This window comes from Danio aesculapii, chromosome 3, assembly GCF_903798145.1.
Source record: "Danio aesculapii chromosome 3, fDanAes4.1, whole genome shotgun sequence".
In the NCBI taxonomy this organism is placed as follows: domain Eukaryota; kingdom Metazoa; phylum Chordata; class Actinopteri; order Cypriniformes; family Danionidae; genus Danio; species Danio aesculapii.
The window spans coordinates 46,483,955-46,499,238 of record NC_079437.1 but is presented as its reverse complement, the minus strand read 5'-3'; the positions used below and the strand labels follow the sequence as shown (position 1 = coordinate 46,499,238).

General features: G+C 40.6%; 1 long non-coding RNA gene across 1 annotated transcript in view; it reads left to right on the top strand.

Annotated features, from left to right (window-relative positions):
* Nucleotides 1–7,319, top strand: part of LOC130221585 (uncharacterized) — a 32,262-nt gene extending 24,943 nt beyond the window's left edge. The window contains exon 3 of the long non-coding RNA XR_008836289.1: nt 7,292–7,319. This is a non-coding gene — a long non-coding RNA (uncharacterized LOC130221585). The remainder of the gene's footprint in view (nt 1–7,291) is intronic.
* Nucleotides 7,320–15,284: the final 7,965 nt, after the last annotated feature.

Sequence of the window (15,284 nt, the reverse complement as noted above, 5' to 3'; positions counted from 1 at the left end):
ATGTATGTATGTATATATATATATATATATATATATATATATATATATATATATATATATACACACACACACAGTACACCCCATTTTGAAAATTATTTTTCTACATTTCTTAGTGAATATAGGCAATGTATTTTAGTGCATTTAAACAAAACGAATTTATTAAACAGATATATTTATTAAAATAATATTTTATATATCACCAAACATATTTTGAAATTTGAAATTAAAAGATAAAACAATTAAATTCAAGCTAAATATTGCAACAAAAATTACAACCTACAAAACTTCCAACTACATTTTTTCCTTTTTTTTTTTTTTTGCTTTTCTTGATTTTTCCTCTTTTTAAAATTTGTATTTAATATTTTTCTCTAACATAAATTTGGGTGTACTAGTTTTTGGGCCATCATCGTAAGTTATTTTGTTAGATAAGCTCCAGATTTGAACTTTTGTACCTGCTTATTTGATTCAAATTAAAACATGTGGCTGTATGCATTATATGCATCCTAAATACATGAAAACATTCAGTATGATTCTGGTTTTGTAGCGAGAGTTAAGCACATGCATACCCGTAGCCAGGGGGGTTCAGGTGGTTCAAAGACCCACCCCCCACTGAACTGACAAAGGCATACCTGTCAACATTGGGATGTGAAAATAAGGCTTATGCCCACCATAATAAGGGATTATGAAAAAATCTGTGTCAAATCGCATGTACAGAATCCGTTTGGGAAACAGCGTCTATTTATCACTATGGAGCGCGTCAGCTGACAATCATGCACCGCTATATAACTGTTTTGAGGATTGCAAATGAAGGGGAGATGGCACCAGTAATGAAAAAGAAAAGGGAATCCAGCTGTTTTTATATTTATTTCAAAGTGTTTCCATGCTTGAACAAAGCGAAAGCACATAACAGACTCACATTTAAGATGTGGGCGGCCCCTGGTGGTTCGGCCGTATGGGTTGCGTATAGGGAGGCTCGGCTCTTTAATGTTTATTTGCCACCCTTCTGAGAAAGACTGAAAATACGGGAGAAATACGGGAAAATACTTTTACGGGATGATAGCGGGATAGAACTGTAAAATATTTGAGAATCCCAGGAAAAACGGGAGGGTTGACAGGTATGGACAAAGGTCCAGGTTTTTTTTTCCAAACATGAGCTCATCTGTCCTATTTTGACTGCTAAGACATCATAAATTGTGAAAATAACCCATCAAAGGTTTTAAGGCCCAGCGGAATCTGACGAAAGTCATCTTTCGCTATATTGTTGTTAAATAGAGAAAACATTTTACAAGGAACTTTTATTCTAAATCTTGGACCCTATTGTTGAAAGAAAAAAATGACCAAATTTTAATACTGCTAGAAAAATTCAAGCTCTACATTATTATTATTATTATTATTATTATTATTATTATTATTATTATTATTATTATTATTATTATTATTGTTTTAATTGTTCAGTATTCAAATGGACAATTTCTGACTGAGGAAAGTTGAATGTGCTGCTAAGTTTGTTTTTTGCCTAATAAATGACAATAGGTTACAGTTTTTAGTTTAAACTTTATTTTATAAAACTAATATTATAATTTCTTATACATTTCTTAAAGTTATAAATGATGAAATAAAAAACGTTATTTCATTTATTTCAATTTTGTTTCCTAATGATATATGATGTAATAAATTTGTATTTTAAAAATATGTATATATATTTTTTTACTTAAACTTTATTGAGATTTAAATAAACCTGGTTATCAACAATGGTAATAGCATAATTCCTCAACATTGACTTTGTTCAATATGTATAGCATGGTTGATAACAATATGAAACAAAAATAAAAAATGACAAGTTATATATGTACACAAATAAACACACATATATGAATATATATATATATATATATATATATATATATATATATATATATATATATATATATATATATATATATATATATATATATATATATATGCATACAGAAACCTGTAAATAAGTATAAGCGGAAAAAAACAACTATTTACATAATGTCAGAGAAGTACAAAAATGAAGAAAAAAAAAAAAGGCTACTAAAATTATTGTAAAACATCAAACCTGAAAGAAAAGATAGTTTGTTGTCACCTATATCCTGAGACATCTTAATTGTTTCTCCTACGTCATTAAATTAAATCACTTTTAAATCACAAGTTTTAATAATGGAGATCAAATTGTCATGTATTTGGTTCCAATGAAGGATTGTTGAAATCTTTGCTCTATTAATTAAGGCAGTGGACTGTTCTAGTCGAACAATGTCTGTAAAATAGTATAACCATTGCTGAACTGACAGGAGATTAGGAGGGAACCAGGAACTGATGATTGTTTTCTTTGCATCTGTTAATCCTGAGAAAAAAGTTTTTGATTCAAAGTCAGGGTTACTGAAGAATTATCATTCAATACGAAAAGGCAAATGTTGGAAAAGGTGGAAACGTTAACCCAAAAATTGTAGATTGGGAGACATTCCCAGAAAACATGAAAAAAGCTACCCATGGCTCCAGTATTACATTTAACACAAACAGGTGAAGAAATAAGTTTCATTCTAAAACGTTTTAGAGGTGTATTATAGATTCTATGAACTACATTGTAGTTTATCAATTGGTGGGCAGGATTTTTAGATGAAAGTGAAATGTTTTGCCAAATTAAATCCCAATCAAAGCTGTGATTCAGCGCTCCAAGTTCTCTGTCCCAAATCACGGTAATACCAAGACTTCCACATTTCTCTTTTAGAAGATTTCCATAGATAAGAGAGACCTTGATAGATTTCCCCCTAAAGGGTTCAAGCCAGTAGACCACTGGATGAGAAGATAAGGGTCTATCCCATGGAACCCCATATGCCTTGAGTGAAGATCTTAGCTGTAGGTATAAAAACCATGAGAAACCTGGTATATTAAAACAAGACTGTAAGTCATGGAATGTCCTTAGTCCTTTCTCATCATAAATATTCTCTAAGGTATTAATGTCTTTATCTGATCAGAGAGAGTAAGTGAATGGCTTCATGTCTCGTAGCAAGTAATAATTATTCCATGTTGGAGATTGCATTCAGAATTTTGATGAGTAACTGATAAATTTTTCCACCAAACGCCATGTAAATATTGCATTAGCTATTATTAGCCAAATTCTTTGAATGCTTTTTTAAGTTTGATTCCAGAAAATAGCAAATCTTGTAATCTGTAAGGAGCAACTAATGAATCTTCAATTAATTTCCAAGAAGGGGCCGGGGAGGGCTGTATAATGAGCCAGGTGCTCAGAGACTTTAATCGAAATGACCAATAGTACAACTTAAAATCCGGCAGTGATAAGCCACCCTGTCACGTTTTAGAGTGTCCAATTTGATTCGGGGGTTTTTATTATTCCAAATAAATTTGGAGGTCATCCTCTGAAGTTCTATGAAATAATCTTTATGGGGAGAGAAGGGTAACATGGAAAACAGGAAATTTAACCATCCAAGTACATTCATCTTTATTAACGCTATCCTCCCTTAACATCAATTTCAAAGCTGACCAGCGCTGTAAAGCTGATTGTATTTTATTCTTTAATGCAACATAATTCTCAGAACTGACATTTGAAAAACAGGGAGGAATACATAGACCTAGATAGGTGAATGAAGGAAGCGTGGTTCTTTGCCGCATCATTTATTGGAACTAATGGGGATTTCTCCCAGTTTATTTTGTACCCTGAAAACTTGCTAAATGTGGAAAAAAGTTTCAGAATCTTGGAGACTGATTTAGCAATGTCAGTAAAATAAAGGATTATATCGTCAGCATAAAGAGAGATTTTATGACTTGTGTCTTTGATTCTTATTGGAACAATCATTGGATCTTGATTTATAGCCTGTGCTAAGGGTTCCAGAGAAAGAGCAAATAATATTTAAGATCAACTTTTGATTAGAAAAGAGTTAGAGATTATCTGCCCTGTTTGAACCACTGCCTGAAAGCAGCTATATAAAGTTTGTATCATCTGAATGAAGTTAGAGTCAAAGCCAAATACTTTAAGGACCATCCACAAGTAACTCCATTCAAGCCTATAAAAAGGTTTTTCAGTGTCTAAGCTGAAAAGTGCTGCTGGGATGTTAGATCTCTCAAAAGTAGAGAGAACATGAAAAAGACATCTGACATTGTCAGAGGCCTGTCTACTTTTTATAAAACCTAGGTTTCAAACTGGATTCCTGAAGGGCCACAGCTCTGCAAAGTTTTGCTCCTACCCTAATCAAACACAGCTTATCCAACTAATCAAGGTAGTTCAAGACAACTAGAGACTATTAAGCAGGTGTGAGTTAGAGATGGTTCGAGCTAAACTATGCAGAGCTGCAGCCCTCCAGAAATTGTGTTTGATAGCACTGCTGAAGAACAAAGTTGTAGAACATCTTTCTGCGGGTTTAGAATTTGATTTTGGTGGTAATAAACAGCTTAAGCAGGTTGACAAAATTTGGGCCATTTTTGGCTTGTTTCCACTGACTGGTACGGTACGGGTCACCTTTATCAGGCTTGCGTTTCCACTACCAAGGGTACCCTTTTGGTGGGCGTGGTGTATGACAGAAAGTTTCAGTTGACGTCATTCTCGCTCGAGGAAATGTCTACAATAAAGCTGTACATGTCGCTCACATATCATATGAAATGCACTTCTCACAAAACAGATGCTTCATACACATAAATACTTGTGTATAAATGTTTATTACTAACTTTTCTATGAACACGAGTTGATTATAACGGCAGATCAATGACGGTGCGAAACCGCCTACTGTAACGTCTGTAATTATATTAAATAAATAAATGAACATATATAAACACATACAGCACCTTACAGTCTTCGATATGCTACCAAGTACAGAAGAACTACACACAGCAGACATTTCGTCCGTATTTAGGTTAAAAAACAACACAAAATATAGCCTACAGTCAGTGAAAACCTCTCATCTGTGTCTGTAATCTTCAGCAGCATATGTAGCCTCTGTTAAGAATGTAATTCCATCATTCCCCTACTAAAAAAAAACAGCTTAAACCAGCCTAGGCTGGTTTTAGCTGGTCGACCAGGCTGGTTTTAGAGGGGTTTTGGCCACTTCCAGGCTGGTTTCCAGCCATTTCCAGCCTGGTCTTAGCTGGTCAGGCTGGGAGACGACCTAAACCAGCTATGTCCAGCTTAAACCAGGCTGATTAAGCTGGTTTTAGCTGGTCATTTTCCAGCCTGACCAGCTAAGACCAGGCTGGAAATAGCTGGAAACCAGCCTGGAAATGGCCAAAACCCCTCTAAAACCAGACTGGTCAACCAGCTAAAACCAGCCAACCAGCCTAGGCTGGTTTAAACAGGATTTTTCAGCAGGGTCCCAGTTCATATTAGTCCAAAAGGTGAAAATAATAGTTATACATGGCATTTTGTTCATCTTTGCTGAAAAATAATGTGCTCCTTTTTTCCAGCTTCTCCTTTGCTTTTTGGTGTTTCACTCTCGCGTTTGTCAGTGTCTGACAGGATTGGGTTTCAAAAGCATGTCAATAATCAAGCGCAGGTTATTATCACGAGCTCAATAAGTTTGTTATTTCAGATACAGACGCGCATGAACTCAACTAAGAAAGCGAAACCGCTCGCACTTCAGACTGCCTCGTAAAAAACTACAAGGCACAGGGTAGATTCTGCTCTACTCCATGGCTTTGTGGCTGTTCATCATGACGACGACAAGGTTTGTTTGAGCCCGGGTCGACCATGGCTCGTTATTATATGTATATATAATTCCGCTGTAATCTCTCAGCTGTGTGTGTATTTTAAACATGGCGTTTTTTTGTTTTCATTCTGGCTTGTTGCGTAAGCAAATGACGTATCTCTGTAAACCAATAGCGTTCAGCTGCGCGTCTAGCTCCGCCTTTTGGTACCCTTTCTCATGTTTGGTACCCTTTCGAAAGGGTGCCGAAAAGTGGTATGGTACGGTTTCGTTTCGGTACACCTTTTGACAGTGGAAACGGCCATAAAAGCGTACCAAACCGAACCGTACCGTACCACTCAGTGGAAACGGGCCATTTCAGCCTGATCTCACAAGAAAACGTAAGTATTTTACATTTTGTCAGTTTAGTGGCTGATTCGTACGAATTCGTACGAGTTCATTAAATCAAAAAGTTACAAATTGCCGTGAGATTGTGTTGGCCATTTGGGATCAGGTTGGATGTTTTGAACATCCATTTTATGTTAAATATTTAACTAAAACCAACTGTATGTGCCTACTTGTTTTTGGTTTTTAGGCTTTTTTTGTTGTACAGTTTGTATTTGCACAGTTTGGGCTGAAAACATTCAAGTGTATCTGGAAACACTGACTGCCATTTTCTCATTGTAATGTTTTGGTGTGTGTTTGTCTGAGGTTCCTCTCAGGTACCTGTTTTTAAAAATTTGTATTACCTGTGGTGAAATTTGTATTTACTTCAAAAACCTGTTTTTAGTATTAAATGAACCATGGTCCATTAGTGGGTGGGATGGTGGTTTGTGAAAGTACACTTTGAATCATATTCTTACTTTTGTTACGAAGATAAGATACGGGGGAAGGATCCAAATTGCAAGTAAAAAGTTTATTTGACACAGTCAAAATAACCAGACAGGACAGGGAAAAATGAGTGAGAGAACGAGGGGTAAGGGTGGTAGCAACCGGGAGACAGACAGACGATAATCAGGTCCAGCAGACACTCCTCACAGTCCTGAGCACAGACAGACATACATGAGCAAACACAATGAACTGACAAGGAAACATAGAACTGTTGCCCAGATATAGACCCACAAATGAACCTCAGCTGTCGAGCTAATCAAAACAGCTGAGTATCGGCATGACACGTGACCATAACAAATACACGTAGACAACCAAAACAAAACAAACCCACGTGACAAAACAGACGCTCCGGAAAGCGCACAAACCTGCAATCGTGACAACTACTTTATACTTTATTTACTATTTACTTTATTCTTAGATACTGCTTAGGATTTCTTTAAGTGAACTTAACACTATTCTTGTTGTCAATTTTAGGGGTCCAAGCACCAAAGTTGCATGACTATTATATTTGTTCTGATTTTTTAATATTTATTGGACAGCAAATTGGACAGCAATGTCAATGGTAATTGAGTGAAAATATAATGTTAATATCTCGCTGAAAATGATTGTTATAGCCAAATGTTTCACATTTAATTTAGATTTTTCAAAATTTTTTACATTGTTTTGGTTAGCACATTAAACCAATTGTTTAATGTCAATATTGCTTTATTTTGTTATTGTAATCTTGTTGATTTCTCTAATTGCAGATTTAAAAGTAGCATGGCAGGAAGGATGCACAGTAAGTTGAGTTGCTAAAATTAAGCTGGAAATAACCTCTTATCAATAGGAGTGCAAGAGCTGTGCAAAAATTCATTATAAACATGTTTGATGATGTGAAATATGACTGTGCTTTTCTATTTATGCTTTTATGGTTTTTGCACAACTCTCTGTTTGCTATTTTAGAGCAGGTCATATGGTATTTTAAAGTGTCCTAATATAGTGTTGGAGTCCCTTACAACAGGTTTAGATTCAGGTTTAGGTAAAACATTGTACATTTTAATAATTTCTAAGGTAACACTTTAGTTTAAGTAACATTTTACACTATTAACTACTGGCTTATTAATAAGGCCAGACGGAATCTGTGGACGTTTTTTGCTATTTCTGTGCAGAACTTTGTTGAATATCTGCAGATTTATGATTTTAACTTGTAAATTTTATGATGAAACTTGTATTTAATGTTTACAATGCAAATCCAATTAGATCCACTTTATTTGGTAAACAAAGCAAGTCTGATATAATATCTCTACTATATGACAGAAAATATTATTTTAAAAAAATATATTGAAAATAAATCATATAAATATTTTCAAAATAGTCAATAATATTAATGAAATTAATTTAAAAACTGAATAAATATAAATTTACACACATTTACACTCAATGATGGGCTAAACATCTGCGGAATTCTGTATGTGCAGATTCCATGTGGGCCTACTTATTACCTACCAAATATTAAGATAACTGTATAGTGCTTATAAAGCATGACCTTGTTCAGCCCTTATCCTGCCAAACTACTACCCTACTAACAATAAGGAGCAAATTTTATTAGTTAATTGAGCTAATATTCTTAGCTAAAGGTTTGTTATAGTCAGAATTGTGCATTAAAATAAAGTGTGACCATCTTTAATTTCAAAATAATTTTGTAACAATATCAGTACACTTCAAACTCTGCTCTGACTGGTCAGCTGGCCTTTCCTTATCTATCCTGTGTGAGATAAGAAACACCCAATTCAGAGTATTTGTAGGCCAAAGGCATGGATATTATGCAAATGTTACTTGATCGTGTTGACTCAGATCAGTAGTAGGCAAAAGATATATAAAAAAAAAAACTCATCTTGTTACATGATGCAGAGCCAACTCTAGAGATTAGACATATGCTGAATTCAGTGAGGGAAATAAGTATTAAACAAGTCATGTTTTTTCCATGGAATAATATTTGTAAAAAAGCTGTTGACATGGAATTAAACCAATGGTAAAATAGGCAAAACAAAACAAAAAAAATCTGATAAATGACTTATGTGTAATAATGGAATGACACAAGTGCTGAACTACTGGAATGTATTTGACACTTTATACAAAAGTTTCTTTGGCTGATGGCTGCTTAAAGGCACCTCTCATATGGAGAATAAAGTCACAATCACCAGCGATCAAATCCTGGCAGATTGCTGGCAAACACTCAGATCTCTATGAACTACAAATCCACCATTACACAAACTACAAGTTACAGTCATGCACCGAGCACACAGCTGTTCCTGTTTCAGTTTGATTACACGCACACACACACAGCCAGAGAATTATTACGAACTCTTTACAAAGACTATTTATACAGCGCAGACACATACACTTCATGGCTGAGTCTTGTTATACTGTTTGTGAACATTATGGCACGTTTTCCATGCTATGTTTTCCTGTGGTTTTGACCCTCGCCTTGTTTGTTTGTTTATGTTGTCTGCTGCCTGCCTGTATTGTCCACATGCCTGGGGTCCATTCTTCGTACGTGGATTGCTCAATTAGCTGGATTTGGTTATTGATGATTTGACATGATCCAGGATCGTTTCGTTCTTCAAAACTCATCCAAGAGTTGTTGTCATAGCAACAGGCCTGGTAGCTCAAACCTGCTTGAGAGTAGGCTTATTTCATATAAAGAGGGTTAGATTGGGTCTTTTCAAGCAAAAGTAATACTGAAAGTATGTACAAAATGCTGATATTTCATTATAGTAGTAATTATATACACTTGGAAAAATAGTAAAATAGTTAAAAAAAAAACATGGATAACTGAATATTAATCAGATGATGTCATTACTCTGATGTGCCGTAAGCCAATCATTGCATTACTGATCATGATTTCGAGCATCGATAGATCTGTCCTTTACAACACATGCAACGATCTCAGATCAATTCATCCCGACATTTTAATCTGATTCATGAACTTGTTTGAAGAACCAAATTAGCCAAAGATCAGTTATTAAGATTAATAGATCCAGGATCTTTCAAATCATCTTAGATCATTTAAGTGAGGTATGAACAACTGACCCCTGTTATTTTAACTACGACTCTGGATTTGCCTGCATACGCCTGTTTGCTCCTGATTGTGACCGTTGCTTGCCTGACCTTTCTCAGTAAACCTGCATTTGGAGTCTGGTTATATCTGATGTTTATTTTGTACTTTCTATTAGATTCAAGTCAGGTGATTGGCTGGGCCATTCTACAGCTTGATTTTCTTTCTCTGAAAGCATTTAAAAGTTTTGCTGTGCTTTTACTGTCTTTTTACACCCCCCTTTCTTCGTTTGTTATTTTTTTCCTGTGCAATTTCATTTTATTATAAATAACATATTATTATTTTTTTGCATTTATGCATTTCTTTGGTTGTTGTCAACATCCAGGGTAAATTTCAGGTGAACATAACCTTCAGAAATATGTTTTCTGAGAAAAATGGTGATGTGTTTAATACTTATTTTCCTCGCTATACAGTATGTAGATTTATTTAACCAAAGATCAAATGACCTTAATTTTACACATAAACATGATCAAAATCATTGAATTCTGCATTTGCTATTGTGATTTCAGAATCATACTGCTAAAGTATGTCTTGAAAATCTTCTTGAGCAGACTGAGAACATTAAAGATGATGAGCTTCCTTTAAATGTAAGTCTTTAGAAGACTAATAAGAAAACAATAAAATCTGTGTCAATTATTTATTGACTTACAAATTTTTGTCTCTTGACATTTACTGTCACGAGCAATGAAGAGATGAACTCAAATGCAGAAAAATAATGTCTTTATTTAAGGAGCGAGTCTCAGGGAAAGTAACAAAACCAAATTAACCCAGTTGGGTAAACGCTGAGGGTGCGTCAAGGACAAAACCCAGAACAACGGGACGCTCGCTCACTGGCAGGCCTGGACACAAACAAAAGGTGAGTAACGGAGTGCTTCGCACAGACACACAAATGACAACATACTGACAAACATGAAGGGAAATGACGTGCTATAAATAGGGGAAAAAGGGAATAACAGGCAGGTGGAAAGAATTAGCAGAAATGATTGGTGCTCCTGTGATTGCAAATAAAAACAGGTAAAACTAGGTCATCTGTAAATGCAAGGTAGGAGAGGAGAGCAAGAACGCAAGGTACGGTGACAGTACCCCTCCTCTCAAGAACGCCCCCTGGCGTTCCCTGAAGACTCACCATGGACCTGATGAAACTGGTCAATGAGAGAGCGGTCCAGAATATCCCGAGCTGGGATCCAACATCTTTCCTCCGGACCATACCCCTTCCAGTCTACCAGATACTGATAGCCTCTGCCTCTCCTCCTCACATCCAGGAGACGGCGCACAGTGTATGTAAGTGCACCCTCAACCAGTCTGGGAGGCGGAGGAGCAGAGGTTAAGGGCTGCAGGGGGGAGCGAAGAACAGGTTTGATCTTAGATACATGAAAGACCGGGTGAATGCTTCTAAACTGAGGGCTTAATTTGAGTCGAACCGACACTGGACTGAGCACCTTGATAATAGGAAAAGGTCCGATGAATTTGGGTCCCAGTTTACGTGAGGGAAGTCTAAGGGGAATGTCTTTGGCTGACAACCAAACCTTCTGGCCACACACGTAAAGAGGGGGCACGGAACGGTGGCGGTCCGCAGAAGCCTTGTTCCTCTCGCCAGTCCGAATAAGGGCCTTTCTGGCGATTCTCCATGTCTGGAGGCATCTTTTAATGAACGAATGCACGGAGGGAACAACGGCATCAGGTTCTTGGGAAGGGAATAGAGGGGGCTGGTAGCCTAGGCAGCACTGGAAGGGAGACAACCCCGTAGATGAAACGGGGAGGGAGTTATAAGCGTACTCGACCATGGTTAACCTGGAACTCCAAGATGACGGTTCCCCTGACGCCACACAACGCAGGACCCTTTCCAGGTCCTGATTAGTTCGTTCGGCCTGGCCGTTGGTCTGTGGGTGGTACCCAGAGGAAAGGCTAGCAGTCGCCCCCAGCTGTCGGCAGAATTCTGCCCAAAACCTGGACACAAATTGGGGACCCCTGTCTGAAACCACGTCAACCGGGAGGCCATGAATACGGAAGACGTGGTCTAAAACAACGGCAGCTGTCTCCCTCGCTGAAGGTAATTTGGGGAGGGGAATAAAGTGTGCCGCCTTCGAGAATCTGTCCACCACAGTGAGGACTACAGTGTTGCCACTGGATGGGGGTAATCCCGTGACGAAGTCCATCGCTATGTGTGACCAGGGTCGCGAAGGGACAGGCAGTGGCCGGAGAAGCCCTGCTGGGGGTCGATTAGAACTCTTAGCCACCGCACAGACCGGACAAGCCAACACAAACTCACGAGTGTCCCGTACTATCGAGGGCCACCAGAACCGTTGCTTAATTAACCCAATGGTGCGATCTGCTCCTGGGTGGCAGGCTAGCTCAGATGAGTGACCCCACTGTAACACCTTGGTCCGGACCGACTCAGGCACGTATAGCAAGTTACTAGGGCACTTAGTGGGCGTAACGATGGTGCGGAGTGCTCTAAGAACCACAGACTCCACCCCCCAGGCTACCCCTGCCACCACACGTTCGGGTGGCAGAACAGCAGCCGGAGAGGTGGGTTTGGGCTCAACCTCACTAAGACGTGACAGGGCGTCTGCTTTACCGTTCTTGGACCCCGGGCGATAGGAGATGTGGAAATCAAACCGGCCAAAGAATAATGCCCAACGAGCCTGACGAGAATTTAGTCGTTTGGCAGATCTAATGTATTCTAAATTCTTATGGTCGGTCCAGACTACGAAAGGAACCCCCGATCCTTCAAGCCAGTGACGCCACTCACCCAACGCCAACCTGACAGCCAGTAACTCCCTGTTCCCGATGTCATAGTTTCGTTCCGAAGGGGTTAGTCGGTGGGAAAAGAAGGCACAAGGGTGTATTCTGTCGTCAGATGGTGACCGTTGGGACAAAATGGCCCCTACACCTACCTCTGATGCATCAACCTCCACCACAAACTGACGGGATGGGTCTGGATTGACCAAAATGGGTGCAGAAATAAAGCGCCTCTTTAATTCAGAGAAGGCAGTTTGGGCCTGAGGGGACCACTCAAATCGTTTGTGGATGGAGGTGAGATTTATCAGAGGTAGAGCAACCTGGCTAAAATTGCGTATGAATCGCCTGTAAAAATTGGCAAACCCCAGAAACCGCTGGACCGCCTTGCGACTGTCTGGGGTGGGCCAATCCGCAACTGCTTTTACTTTGGCAGGATCCATTTGCAATCCTTCAGGCGACAGAACAAACCCCAGGAACGAAACCGACTGTGTATGGAAGTCACACTTCTCCACCTTGGCGAATAGACGATTCTCCAGCAGCCGCTGAAGCACCCGCCTGACGTGCTGGACATGCTCCTGTTCATTCTGGGAAAAAATCAGAATGTCATCAAGATAGACGAACACAAAATTATTGACCATGTCCCGGAGCACGTCATTGACGAGTGCCTGGAAGACCGCCGGTGAATTGGAGAGCCCAAAGGGCATAACAAGATACTCGAAATGACCAGTGGGGGTGTTAAAGGCGGTCTTCCATTCGTCCCCCTGCCTAATCCGAACTAGGTGATAGGCGTTGCGGAGATCTAATTTAGTAAAGATGGTTGCCCCCTGCAGGAGATCGAAGGCCGATGACATCAGTGGCAATGGATAACGGTTCTTTACCGTGATGTCATTCAACCCCCGATAATCAATGCAGGGGCGCAGAGATCCATCCTTTTTCTCCACAAAAAAGAACCCGGCCCCAGCTGGAGAGGAAGAAGGACGTATAATACCTGCTGCTAGAGAATCGTGGATGTACTTCTCCATGGCCTCCCTCTCGGGTCTAGTCAGAGAGTATAGACGCCCCCTAGGTGGAGAAGTGCCAGGTAATAGGTCGATAGCACAGTCGTACGGGCGGTGCGGAGGAAGCGATGAAGCCCGGGACTTACTAAATACCGCTCTCAAATCATGGTAAACGACAGGTACGCCAGTCACGCTCACCTCCTCCTGTAACATAGAACGAGAAGAAAGGGGAGAACATGCAGAGCCAAGACATTGAGACAAACAATAGGGACTCCAAGAAGATACAGAGCTGAGAGCCCAATCAATATGAGGGTTGTGCTTGACTAGCCAGGTGTGACCCAACACTAAGGGGGCCGTGGGAGAGTGAATGAGGAGAAACTGTAACTGCTCCACGTGATTGCCTGACAGTGTGAGTGTGAGGGGAATAGTGCAGTGGGTTATCACAGCTAGGTGAGAGCCACAAAGAGTTTTGGCTGAAATGGGGTTATCCAGAGCGACCATAGCAATTCCCAGTCGCTTAGCCAAGTCTAAGTCCATAAAGTCCCCTTCAGCACCGGAATCAATAAGGGCAGACACCTGCTTAACAAAACCCTTAATATTTAACCAGGCCTGGAGTGACGCCCGACCCCCAGGCAGTGCACGTGTGTTCGTGGTGCTCACCGTTAATCCGCCCTTAGATGGCTTACGCCGCTCTCTGATAGGGCACGAGGCCACCTGATGCCCCGCCTCCCCGCAGTAAAGGCAGAGGCGGTTAGAAATGCGGAAGCGTCGCTCCGTCGCCGACAAACGAGCTCTTCCGACTTGCATCGGCTCCTCCTCTGAAAATTCGGGGTGTTGTGCCACGAGAACATCCAGCGCGCCGGTGTTCCTAGCTGAACCCTCGTTGACTCCGCCTCTGCGATGACGCGCCCTGAGCGCGAGCCGGTTGTCGACCCGGATGGCGAGATCGACGAGTCCATCGAGACTGGACGGCAGCTCGAGCGAGAAGATCTCGTCCTTAACGTACTCAGCCAAGCCGTGAAGGAAGTGGTCCCATTGAGCCTTGGCATTCCAGCCGCTGTTCGCCGCCAGAGTGCGGAACTCAATGGAATAATCCGTCACTGATCGGTCCGCCTGTTGAAGTGCCGCTAATGCTCTCGCATTCTCAGTCTGCAGGGGGGAACGGTCGAACACCTTCTTGAGTTCGTCGGAGAAAGCTTTAAATGATGTGCAGCATTCGTTTTTGTTGTCCCACATCGCCGTGCCCCATTCTCTGGCCCGGCCAATCAGGAGAGTTATAGTAAAGGCTACCTTGGAAGTCTCTGTGGGGAAGCAAGATGGCTGGAGCGAGAAGGTGAGGGAACACTGAGACAAAAAGGATCGACAAGTGTCGGGCTCACCAGAGTAAGCGGCGGGTGGGTTGAGTCGAGGTTCTGCCTGTCGTGAAGGGGTTATCGCCTGTTCCGACGATGCAGCCGCTGGAGGATCCGGAAGAGCCGCTGGAGGATTAGGGAGAGCTGCTGGAGGATTCGAGAGGGCAAGCTGCAGCTGATTAAGGCGCTCGGCGAGCGCAGCCAGTTGTTGTGACACCTCTGCGAATGCCTGGTGGGAGGCCGCGATTTCCTCCTGTTGTCGCCCCAGCAAAGCGCCTTGTTGGGCGAGCGCTCGGCGAATATCAGCGTCTTCTGCTGAGTCCATGTTGGTCAGTATGTTCTTGTCACGAGCAATGAAGAGATGAACTCAAATGCAGAAAAATAATGTCTTTATTTAAGGAGCGAGTCTCAGGGAAAGTAACAAAACCAAATTAACCCAGTTGGGTAAACGCTGAGGGTGCGTCAAGGACAAAACCCAGAACAACGGGACGCTCGCTCACTGGCAGGCCTGGACACAAACAAAAGGTGAGTAACGGAGTGCTTCGCACAG